Below are 13387 nucleotides of genomic sequence, written 5' to 3'. Positions count from 1 at the left end.
AAAAGTCCCTCTAACATCTGCCTGAATTGCCCTAGAGGCATCAACTCCAACAAGTCCACCAAATGACGCCATACACGTGGTCTGCAGTTGTGAGGCCAGTTGGATGTACTGCCAAATTATGTAAAATGATGTTGGAGGTGGTTTATGGTAGGGAACACAACATTTTCTAGCAACAGCTCTGGTGGACATTACTGCAGTCAGCATGCCAATTCCACACACCCTCAAAACTTGAAACATCTGTGGCATGTGTTGTGTGACAAAACTGCACATTTTAGTGTGGCCTTTTATTGTCCCCAGCACAAGGTAAACCTGTGTAATGATCATGCTGTTCAATCAGCTTCTTGATATGCCACACCTTTCAGGTGGATGGATTACCTTGGTAAAGAAGACATGCTGACTAACAGGGATGTATGTGAAATCCCAAAATTTGAGAGATACAGACTGAACAAAAATATAAATGCAACATGTAAAGTGTTGGTCCCATGTTTCATGAGCTGAAATAAAAGATCCCGGAAATGTTCCTTAATGTTCCTTTATTTCTCTAAAACAAACCATCTTGACCTACTGTAACTACAGACATGGTCGCAAAAGCTCATCTTCGATGGCCACTGGCATGCTGGAGAAGTGTTCTCTTCATTGATGAATCCCGGTTTCAACTGTACTAGACAGATGGCAGAAAGCGTGTATGTCGTTGTGTGGGCAAGCGGTTTTTTCATGTCAACGTTTTGAACAGTGTGGATAGGTCTTTGTCATTCAACAGCATCACCTTCAGTCTATCCTGGTGGTATTTGAGTCACATATACATGGCCAGCGCTGTTCATCCCCCGCCGAAATGCTTTGACCCGGACAGTTGTTGTTCTGCGCGTTGGCTTGTTTTAGTGGAAGACGCATCAAGCAAGCAAGGGTTGGCTTTATTCTGCTGGACAGACACTTGTAAGGATCAATATGTGTATTGATTATTGGTGTTATTGTTATAGCTACAATATGTAGTTAATGCTATAAATGTTAGTTATGCAGTGCATTCAGGTTTCATAGTACACCATTGTAGCAGGTATAGCTTAGCCTAAAGAATAGGAAGGAATGGTAACATAAGACACATTATGATACAAACAAAAACATTCAGATTTTAATATATTATATAACACTCTGACTATGAATAATAGCTCTGTTTATGACATTTTGGTGACATAAAATGTATAACTTTATCACAGCAGAAACTTGAATCAGTGATGCTATTTTACCAAGAGACTCAATTAGCGACTCCATTACTTTGCGCTTGCGCAAGGACGAATCAGGCAGAAATCAATGGAAAATTGAAAAAGTTGAGTGTCTTGAATCTTCTATCGACTACTTTCCATTCCATGTCCACTTTTGATATAAACAACTAAATAAATCATGAAAGAACACGTTTATTTTGGCCTGTTCAACGTGAATTGTTCAATAGCATAACCAGTTTGATGCGTATTTTATTGGAAACATGTTGTTGTGATCATGTTAAGCCTGTCTGTCTTAGGGCTGGCTAAGGCTACCACACATTCATGAATGTTAACCTGCACATATTGTGTAGACTTGTGCTGGATTTATGGCATTTTAAGAGCTTTTTTAATAGTTCCTTCTTTCTATTTTACTTCAGGAATGATGTTGAACCCCTGCCCGGATGAAACCTCTCTCCTGAATGACACAATTGATCAGTCACGCTCACCCATCCTCAGCTACAGGTACTCCTGGCTGGCTGAATTTGTGCTGTATAGCCTATTTTAAGCCAATGCAAACACAACACTATTGAGGATATGTAGTTTATTCAAATGGTGTTTATAGTGTATGTACCTTAGGCTACCTAGGTTTTATTTTGTATCTAGACTTAACTACTAGACATTTACACAATTGAATATATTTCACCTTTCAGCTATGATGACCTATGTGATGCAACCTCTCTCCTTGATAAAAACATCCAGAGGTATCTGTACAGACCCTTTACTATGACATGAACCCAGGCTATCTGTATTTGTGTGTGTCTATTTTAGTAAAGCTGAAACAAATGGTCGGTGGGCCTGTGTTCAGTCCTGGTACCAATACATAGATTTGATTTGTTTTTGGAGAATGGATTTGCCTGACCTGTACATTAACACCTCTCCACTAGATGGAGTGATGAACTATGATATAGACTGATGGATTCAAGGGGTCACAGAGTGCCAAGCCTCCTCACCGCTGATTGGTCAGTTCAGTGGAGAAAGATCCTTATCTCTGCTTTTGGGCTGATGGCTGTTAATGAGGCAGAGGGGTAGTTGAGTGAGCTGGGGCCTTTTATGCCCCTGCCTCTGGGAGCCCGCCAGCTTGTGTTATAATAAGAGAGAGTGAGAGAGGGCCTACCTGTAGGATATTTGTTGAATAGTGCTACAAACATACTTCTATTTGAAGAGGTTTTTGACCGTTCAGGGACCTAATCTCAAACACTCATGAAAGCATGAAAAAGTATTGTCTACACTAAAGAAATAAAGATTTTTCAAAATGTGACATTTTGAGATTTTTGGACACTAGGGGGACGCATTGTTATGTATGGATAAACGCTTATAAAGATAGATTGGTACCAGATATCTGCTCCATTTTTGAGGCACATGTTGACAAAATGTTGGGGAATCACTGGAGGGGAATATTTACCAACTGAGCATCTCTGAATAGTCACCTCAGTGTACAGCTCAATAAACACACTAAGCGTTTTGTTATATTTCAGTATTATGTGATGTATTTAAAGTGTCATATTGGGATCCAAACTCAAAATTGAATACATTTCAACTTTATATCTGACATGGTACAGGTGTTTTCTTTTTTAAGCCCATAACCATGTGTGTGAGGTGTACTTTTGTTTCAAAGTAGATTTGTTAAAGACTACCAACTGCATTGCTTGCTGTTTGGGTTTTAGGCTGGGTTTCTGTTCAGCACTTTGTGACATCAGCTGATGTTAGAAGGGCTTTATAAAGACATTTGATTGATTGAAATTTGATTGACCTAAAGTGGCCTGGACAATTTCCTTCCTATTAAAAAAAGTCAGACATTCTTTTCTATAAAAGAAACCAACCTTGGACTTGAACTTCTTCAGCTCAGTGACATGTTTTTTAAATGTCAGTTTGTCATCAAGCCAGATTCCAAGATATGTGTAGGAAGGAACTCACTCAATTTGTGTTCAAACTTGTCATTACAAATTCATTTAAATCTGGATTATGGGACCTAGAAAAAAAGCATGCATTTTGTTTTGTTTACATTTAGTGCTGACTTTAAATACAATAGTGATCTCTGCAGTGCTTGAAAATCAGACTTCATATGTGAAAAGGCTTGGCCAACCGATGGAGCAATGGAATACAACACAGTATCATCTGCACACAAATTCATATATATTTTTTTACAGCATTACCAATGTTATTTATATAGATTGTAAAGAGTAGTGGGCTGAGTATCGAACCTTGGGGCACCCCTTTGTGTAACTTAAGGAACTCAGATTTCACTCTATCTACCTTGGTGGCCTGAGTTCTGTCATTGAGATCATTTTGAAATCATCGGCAAGCATCAGTAGCTAACCCTCGGACAGTTTATTCAACAGAATAACATAGTCTACATTATCAAATACTTTTGACAAGTCTATAAACATGGCAGCACAATTCTTTATCTTCTAAGATGTTTGCAATATAATTTACAACAAGCATGGTAGCCGTAGTGGTGCTATGTTTAGGTCTGAATCCGGATTGGTTAACATGAAGAATATAATTTACAGATAAAATAACATACCTGTTTGTTGACCAATGATTCTAGTATTTCCGCAAGACAAGGGAGCCTGGAAATGGGTTGCCTATCAAGATTACTACTATCCCCGCCCTTTTGGAGTGGTAGAACAAAATCTGCTTTCCATACTTTTAGAATATTTCCTGATACTTAAGTGAAATTTTAAAAAATTGGTGTTACTGAGCCAGCAATGAGGAGCGCTGCATACTTAAGCAAAGACAGGTCCAAATTGTCAGCCCCTAATGAATTCTTGGTGTCAATAGCTAATAAGGCATCAATGACTGTTTCTGTAAGTTGACAAAAAGAAAAACACTGACTACCATTTCCCAAGTCACGTGAGTTTGCCTGATCAGCCATCAGTGGGAAAAACAGTGAACTGACTGGCCAAGAACTGTATCACCACCATTTATTTTTAACAGGAAACCAGCTGAGATAAAATGCTGATTTAAAAATGTCACAAAACATACAATTTTCAGTGGTGATGCAGGAGTCTAAAACTACTTGTTTAGGCAGGGAAGTAGAGGAATTACTCAGATTCAGTGAACTAATGGTTTTCCAGAATTTAGAGGGATCACTAACAGTCTGTCATAGCGTCTAGGCCTGTTTAGCCCGATGCGGTGCACATATTTCTCAATTGCCTAAAAAGCCGCCAATCAGCTAACGAAACAGTTTATCTAGCCTTGTCCCAGGCTTGATTACTTATCAAGAGGAGGTCTGAGAGTACAGGAGAGTACCAAGGATTCGTTTTTTTTTTTAACTTATGGGGACAGTTAGTCAGGTTAAGTTCAATGAGGAGTTTGCTATTTGTTTTACATTAATACGAGTGGGTTTCATTATCAGCCGAGTCAAGTTGAACTCAAGACAGATATTCTTAAACTGATTTGATGTGTAAAGCCAATCAAGATTTATATCTCCTAACACAACCATTTCAGATACTAGAAAGCGGCTTTAATTACGCATCTATCAAGTGAGAAATGTGCTGTCTTATGTGCCAGTCTAGTGATGGTTCTGTAATGCTGCTGCTCATTTCATGGAAAAGTTTGCAAATAACAAATAATAGATACATTTTATATACTTACTCATGATATACTTCTGCCAGGAAAGCCTACTTTGCAGTTAACATTTAATTGAGAAGGTTTTTGGGAAAGTATTTCTGTCAACCCACAAGACGGTTATCACATCAACTGGCTTAACACGGAGTGATAAACAAACGTGCACCACACAGACAGACGGGCAATATTGCTGGAAATTAATGGGCAGGTATTGTGTTCAAATCGGCTTTTAGTCCCGCATCTGGTTAGCCAATAGTGGCTAACCAGATGTGGGATAATGTCAATGTTTATTTGATTAGATAGTAGCTGGGAGATTTGTTTATGACCGTTTGGGGTAGAACACGTGAACATTGTATGCACTTTAAGAATTGTTTAGCGAGCTACTCATAGGTGGCCTGCGAGCTACTGTTGGAGACCCCTGGTCTAAGCCCTCTGTGAGATTTGAAAACAGTAGTATCCATGATGACACAAGAGTCAATAGAACTGGATGAGCAAGCCACAATAGGTTTCTTGATTGGATTCAAAGTTGCAGAGCTAATAGTATAATTCAGGTAAATGTGCACAAGACTACTATAGACAATACCTCTGTGCTTATGAGCACATGTAGCAAAACGATAGCTTGAGATCAATAGCTTGGCTCCCGAGTGACGCAGTGGTCTAAGCCACTGCATCTCAGTACTAGAGGCGTCTTTACAGACCCTGATTTGACCCCGGGCTGTATCACAACATCACATCTGGCCTTTGTTGGTCAATTTCTTCAACAGATGATCAGGTCTATATAATTAGGTTTACCTAGTTAAATTACTGATTTGCCTAGTTAAATAAAGGTTAAATAAATAAATATAAAACTATTAATAACATAGGTGGAGCTGATAGTGGGTTCTTTATAGGAGCTAACAGAGCTATCAATGGAAATTAAATTAACAGGCACAGAATTACAATTAACAATACATCTGTCAACATGGGAAGGTGTGGCAGAATGATATCGCTGCAATTTAATGGGAGTAAATACCTTTGAGGAGCTTGATTTGATCAGTAATTGCCTCAGCGCTGCCTTGTAGTGTTTGGACACTATCCAGGCACCCAAAGGATTAGGGAGCCACCCTTCCTCCTTATAGAGCATCCTCTCCTTCCAAAAGGTGTCAAAGTTGTATACAGTTACCCAAGGAGCTGCAGTTGTTACTTAGCTAGTTGTGAATTGCTAGTAGAATGCTAAAACTTTCACTATCTCGACCCAGCGAGGGAACAGGGCCAGAAACGTTTTTTGATAGGACCCAATCACTTCTTCAAAATCCTGTTTCAGCCATTCCGAGCTACCATTCCTAATGTCATTAAATGGCTTCCCACAGCTAAGGATGCCCCAATTGCCAAAAGCCGCTGCTATCGACTTCCATGGCGAGTGACGTGCCTCCAAGGCTCGTTGACAGGGTCAAGAATATGAACATCCCCTAAGTGATCCAGAAGCATCCTACTAACTCCATTTTCCAGGGAAAGGGTGGACCCCTTTGGGGAGGGATCACTGCATAACCCTGGCCAATCAGTTATGGAGAGACACACCCATCAGGTCAGATAGGCATCCAGCTTCTGGAGCAGAAGAGAAAGAGAAAATAGATGGACGTGGATTCCCCAGTAGCTTGTGTAAGTTTGCTAAGAGTAGCCACTTCGCCGCTGTAGTCCTCTGCTAGCAAACATTTGCTACATTGAAAGTTCACATTGTCCTAGAATAGAGCAAAAATAAACACAGCTTCCTTGTCAGCGATTGGGTGCAGAGATGTAGCGGAGTCAGACGCAGGACACAGGTTTGGAGCAACACAACGGAGTTTACTCAAAAAGTCAAGCAAAATTCCAAATAGGAACATACATACACACTAGCACATACAACAACCACTTAAGACACCAACAATCATGGACAGAACAGAAATGTATGCCAGAGGGTTAAATACGGAACCTGATATGGGAATTGAAACCAGGTGTGTGTAATACAGACAAAACAAAACGAAACTGGAACATGGATCGGTGGTGACTAGAAAGCCGGTGACGTCGACCGCCGAACACCACCCGAACAAGGAGAAGGGCTGACTTCGGCAGAAGTCGTGACTTTCCTGCAGCGTTGAAACCGTTCATTTGCGACTTCCATTTGAAATTACAGGCTAGCTAGGGTAACAGTGCTTTGTCTCTGTTCTTGACCGGAATTTACTAAAATTCGCTTTTGCTAAATTTGCTATAAGCTACAGTTGATTCGCACCCCGCCTCCCGAAACAAGCACAGCTCATGAAGTAGCAAAAACACAAAGCAACACATCACACGCCAAACAGAGAGAAAGTGGAGGACTTGCTCACTGTATGGATCCTGCTTGCACATATACTGTACAGTACTATACGAGCAGGACATGACCAATTCGCAAGTTGGGGCTGTAGAAGCAAACTGTAAAATGCGGGGCAGTGAGCCAAAAAACTGTTAAATAAAAAATTAAGGAGAGACAGGTAGCAAGAGGATTTGCATACCAACGAGCAGCGTGGCATGAACAAGCAGTGTGGCGTGAACGAGCATGTGGGAGCATGGTGTGAACGAGCTGTTTACCAAGATGAAACTGTGTGTTCATATGATACCTGAGTGAGTCAACAAAATCAATGGGTGCCCATGAGGGAAAAGCAGTCAAGTCGAATGGCTAGCACCAGTTATCAAATTTAGCTATTGCCAATTAGCAAAGTAAGCTAACAGCACAATGCTTACACCTGGCTAGCACCAGTTAGCAAAATTAGCTAATGCCAGTTAGAAAACTTAGCTAACAGCAGAATGCTATCAGAACTTTACAGTTCTAACTCCCCTTCTCTAATATGGAACAATAGCTTAGTTCTTGACTTGTTTTCTTTCACGAACACACACTTGTTGGTTTGGTATGTAGTGATGTTACGTTTGATACCAGAGCTCCGAGGCATGTGTCAAATCGCTAAGCAGCTAACTTCGAAGCAGTGTAACTACGTATGTATCACTTTATCAGAAGTACGTCATCAATGATGTCCGAAGCTATGTTTGATCATGTGCTTTTTCTACCTGTTTGTTGCAAAAAGCAAGATCCCACTGATTTTGCCGTGGTTCTGGTGCTTTCTTCAATTCCAAGCTGTTTTCAAACAACCTTTACTGCACAATGTTCAGTTGTGGCCAAAATTTTTGAAAATGACACAAATATTAATTTCCACAAAGTTTGCTGCTTCAGTGTCTTTTGATATTTTTTCCGCCCTGGCATGCTGTCAATTAACTTCTGGGCCACATCCTGACTGATGGCAGCCCATTCTTGCATAATCAATGCTTGGAGTTTGTCAGAATTTGTGGGGTTTTGTTTGTCCACCCGCCTCTTGAGGATTGACCACTAGTTCTCAATGGGATTAAGGTCTGAGGAGTTTCCTGACCATGGACCCAAAATATTTATGTTTTAGTTATCACTTTTGCCTTATGGCAAGGTGCTCCATCATGCTGGAAAAGGCATTGTTCGTCACCAAACTGTTCCTGTATGGTTGGGAGAAGTTGCTCTCGGAGAATGTGTTGGTACCATTCTTAATTCATGGCTGTGTTCTTAGGCAAAATTGTGAGTGAGCCCACCCTGTTGGCTGAGAAGCAGCCCCACACATGAATGGTCTCAAGATGCTTTTATTGTTGGCATAACACAGGACTGATGGTAGCACTCACCTTGTCTTCTCTGAACAAGGTTTTTTCCGGATGCACCAAACAATCGGAAAGGTGTTCTTGACACCAGGCCATCCTCCAAAAGTCTTTGCATCACTGTGCGTGCAGATGCACTCACACCTGCCTGCTGCCATTCCTGAGCAAGCTCTGTACTGGTGGTGTCCCGATCGCGCAGCTGAATCAACTTTAGGAGACGGTTCTGGCGCTTGCTGGACTTTTTTGGGCGCCCTGAAGCCTTCTTCACAACAATTGAACTGCTCTCCTTGAAATTCTTGATGATCCGATAAATGGTTGATTTAGGTGCAATCTTAATGGAATCAATATCCTTGCCTGTGAAGCCCTTTTTGTGCAAAGCAATGATGACGGCACATGATTCCTTGCAGGTAACCATGGTTGACAGAGGAAGAACAATGATTCCAAGCACCACCCTCCTTTTGAAGCTTCCAGTCTGTTATTCAAACTTAATCAGCATGACAGAGTGATCTCCAACCTTGTTCTCGTCAACACTCACACAGGTGTTAATGAGAGAATCACTGACATGATGTCAGCTGGTCCTTTTGTGGCAGGGCTGAAATGCAGTGGAAATGTTTTTGGGGATTCAGTTCATTTGCATGGCAAAGAGGGACTTTGCAATTAATTGCAATTCATCTGATCACTCTTCATAACATTCTGGATTATATGCAAATTGCCATCATACAAACTGAGGCAGCGGACTTTGTGAAAATTAATATTTGTGTTATATTCTTATATTATATTGTCAAAACGTTTGGCCACAACTGTACTTATTGTTAGGTTCTGAACAAACAGAACTCACGGACAACTAGTCAAAGCTCAAACCAAGTTTATTCACCCACTGGGTCAAACAGCTGCAGAAGACAAAGACATGTTTACACAAGCATCTATATTTATACCATCCTAGGTGTCCCCTCCTTGCACCTCTAGACAGCCAATACATCTCTGCTGCTAGGCAGGAACTTAAGTGGTGACTGTTCCTTCTCACTTCATCTGAACTGACCTCGGCCCAAATTCCTCACTCCTCCATAATTCACGGCTATCCAACCTTATCAGTGAATGGATCCAGACTGTTACTCCTTGCCTCTCTCCATAGGATACATGAGATTTGACAATAACATGTTCTGACAGAATGTAAACTTTCTGCACTCCCCCTTATCTACCCGCCATTGACCCCAATACATATATAATAATGATAAATGTAAAGTTGTATGGTAACATGAATAAGTATATTTCAAGCTAGAATCCAACATTACAAATATACTTAGGATTTTATACAGAAGGATTCACCTGACCAGTAGCTTAGCAGGGAACTTTCAGGGACGTAAGGGTATGAGGTCAAATCCTGTTGAAGACACAATATTTTGAAAATGGTTTTATGTGAAGCTACACTTTTTGCACTGTAGTTCTGTCATGCATGCTCCCGCTTCCACTCCCTGGTACTCAACTCGAGGGTGCCAGGCTGCCCTTCATTACACCTGGACTCCTTCACGTTGTTGATTGACCCCTCTATATCGGTTTTTCCTCAGTTTTGTTCCCCGTGTCAGCATTATTGTCGTCATGTCGTTTTGTTCCCACCATCCAGACGCTGTTCTTGTTTTGTTTGATGTCCGTTTTCCATTAAATGTTCACTCCCTGTATTTGCTTCTCGTCTCCAGCGTCGGTCCTTACAGAATGCTGACACCAATATTTGAAGCATCAGGGAGTTTTTTGTTTTTGGCGGTGACGTCAGGTCCGGGTGCCGCCGCCGATAGAACCGGGGGTGCCTCAGCTAGCTCGTCGTCAACGCCTTAGCTGGCTCGAGAGGTTTCCTTGCCTCGATTAGCTCGGTCAGGCTCCTACGCCTCAGCCGGCTCATCAGGCTCCCATCCCACATCATGCCTCAGCCGGCCCATCAGGCTCCCATGCCTCAGTCGGCCCGTCGGGCTCCCACGCATCAGTGGGATAGTCAGGCTTTCACGCCTCAGCCGGATCGTCGGGCTTCTACGCCTCAGTCGGTCAGTCCGGCACTCACGCCTCGGCCGGCCCATCAGGCTTGCCCAGGTGTGACGCCGGGTGGCGCCCCTAGAGGGGAGGGTACTGTTACCTCCCGCTTCCTTTCTCTGGTGCTTCTCTGGTGCACACCTGTCACCAACATTGCGCGCATCAGCACTCATTGGACTCACCTGGACTCCTTCACATGTCGATTACCCCCTCTAGATCGGTTTGTTCCTCAGTTTTGTTCCCCGTGTCAGCATTATTGTCGTCATGTTGTTTTGTTCCCCCCCGTCCAGACTCTGTTCTTCGTTTGTTTGATGTCCTTTTTCATTAATGTTCACTCCCTGTACTTGCTTCTCGTTTCCAGCGTCGGTCCTTACAAGTTCAAATAATTTGTTTTATTTCGTATAGTATATGCGCCCTCATACGTGCCTGTTTTATTGTTCCAGACATAAAGAATTCAGAACACACATTAGAGATGTACTAGATCTCATGTCCTATCTTCGCAATGACCACACCTGACACATCATGGGTAGCACCAGTGACGGCTTTCTCCAGGTTGAAGTTCTCACTAGGGAAGTTTACATTGACCCAGGTTTCTTTAAAAAAAATCCTTGTGAGGTGTAATGGAAACGGCAAATATAGGAGACATTTATCCGTTCGAAAGGGGTGTTTTTTCCTTTTTCCAAACGTTCCTTTTTGCGACAAATTTTAATTACCTTTATTTAACTAGGCAAGATATCACAAAGACCTGCAAAAGTGTTGCTAATCCTCTCCACTTTCTGGAGTTTTGAAATCAATAGAATGCCCAGTGGAAGCAGAATACGATAGCTAACGAGACGAAGAAAATTCAGGTGTTTGATTGCAAATGTGCAGAGGGAGTCAAAAAGAGAACACAAAGAAGGCTGTTGTATAAAACACCTGTCTCCGTATGACATATTATAACTAAGGTCAACCATGGCATCTGTGACAGAGGGAGAAGCGTTCATCCATGTATACGGGTAAGAGAGTCTAGCTAGCTACATTTTCAGATATTATACAGTATGTTTCTAATTTTGTCAGAAAATCGTTTATTGCAAGTTAAAGTGTACTGTTAGCAAACTAGCTAATGTTAGCTGGCTGGCTTGCTATTATCTGTGTAGTAATGTTATTCGTATCTCAGAGCCATTTGCATTGCTAGTTATAGCCTAATGTTAGCTATCTATCTAACATTGAACCTATTTGGTTAGCTTTAGCTACCTGTAAATTCATGCAGGGCAGTAATGTTATGAGTTGGGAGTTGTTACTATGCAAGTAATCATTTCACTGTACCATTTACACCTTCTGTATCCTGTGCATTTGACAAATAAAATGTTAGTGTGTTTCCCAGAGGCTAATGTGAAGTTCAACATGCCCTGCACCAAAGTCAAATTAGGATATAACGTTAGGCCAATGAGACAGGGTCAAGTTCTAAAATTCTCTGGTAGAATTCCCTGCTTTTATTTTGTCACACTCACAACCGTAAGCTATTTCTGTCATTTGCTCACCATTAACTTGTGAATAATGATCTTGTTGTGAGTTTATTTTCCTGTAATAATGAATACAAATGAGTGACCCAATTCAGGAAACTAGGCATATGTCGCAAGTCACTACTTGGGTGGCAGGGTAGCCTAGTGGTTATAGAGCGTTGGACTAGTAACTGGAAGGTTGTAAGTTCAAACCCCCGAGCTGACAAGGTACAAATCTAATCTGCTGTTCCTAGGCTGTCATTGAAAATAAGAAATTGTTCTTAACTGACTTGCCTAGTTAAATAAAGGTTAAAAAAGGAGAGCAGTTTTAAACATTTTTTTTATTTTATCAAAATGTGTTTGTTTTTTTGCAGAAATGCCTTCTCAAATATGTGAACTTTCATGTGCATCAATAAACTTCTATGCCACCTGTAAATACGTATACAATTGTTAAATTATGAGCCTTGTTGGTTAAGCCACATACAGTAAAAAGACAGGAACCTTCCCACTAGCCATGATTGGCTGAGATAATGAGTGGGCTGGACATGCCGAGAGATGAATTCGGATTTGTCTGCCATATTGAAGGCTTTGTCTATTTGAGCTGGTCAGTCTGTGTTGGTAATCATGTCGAATGCGGCTTTTTTAAAATGTAGCTGCATAAGTATTGCTCTCCACTTTCTGGAGGATCGAGTTTTGAAATCAGTGGAATTAGAGTATGATAGCTAAAGAGATGGGAAAACACCTGTGTCCAGATTACGTCTTCAAACTAAGGGCATTTGTGGCATGGATCCGTGACAGGGAGACGCGTCTATCATGCATGATAATGTACACTACCGTTCAAAAGTTTGGGGTCACTTGGAAATGTCCTTGTTTTTGAAAGAAAAGCACATTTTTTGTCCATTAAAATAACATCAAATTCATCAGAAATACAGTGTAGACATTGTTAATGTTGTAAATGACTATTGTAGCTGGAAACGGCTGATTTTTTTATGGAATATCTACATAGGCATAAAAGGCCCATTATCAGCAACCATCACTCCTGTGTTCCAATGGCACATTGTGTTAGCTAATCCAAGTTTATCATTTTAAAAGGCTAATTGATCATAAGAAAACCCTTTTGCAATTATGTTAGCACAGTTAAAAACTGTTGTCCTGATTAAAGAAGCAATAAAACTGGCCCTCTTTAGACTATTTGAGTATCTGGAGCATCAGCATTTGTGGGTTCGATTGCAGGCTCAAAATGTTCAGAAACAAATAACTTTCTTCTGAAACCCGTCAGTTTATTCTTGTTCTGAGAAATGAAGGCTATTCCATGTGGGAAATTGCCAAGAAACGGAAGATCTCGTACAACGCTGTGTACTACTCCCTTCCCAGAACAGCGCAAACTGGCTCTAACCATAA

The 13387-nt window shown here is 41.2% G+C and overlaps 1 long non-coding RNA gene across 1 annotated transcript in view; it reads left to right on the top strand.

Moving 5' to 3' along the window:
* Nucleotides 1-746: 746 nt before the first annotated feature.
* The window catches only part of LOC121847460, a 37098-nt gene continuing 24457 nt past the window's right edge, over nt 747-13387 (top strand). The window contains exons 1-2 of the long non-coding RNA XR_006084323.1: nt 747-933; nt 1634-1718. This is a non-coding gene — a long non-coding RNA (uncharacterized LOC121847460). The remainder of the gene's footprint in view (nt 934-1633; nt 1719-13387) is intronic.

Source organism: Oncorhynchus tshawytscha, linkage group LG01 (genome assembly GCF_018296145.1).
Source record: "Oncorhynchus tshawytscha isolate Ot180627B linkage group LG01, Otsh_v2.0, whole genome shotgun sequence".
Lineage (NCBI taxonomy): Eukaryota > Metazoa > Chordata > Actinopteri > Salmoniformes > Salmonidae > Oncorhynchus > Oncorhynchus tshawytscha.
The sequence above is the reverse complement of the archived record's forward strand: the minus strand, read 5'-3'. Positions and strand labels throughout refer to the sequence as shown.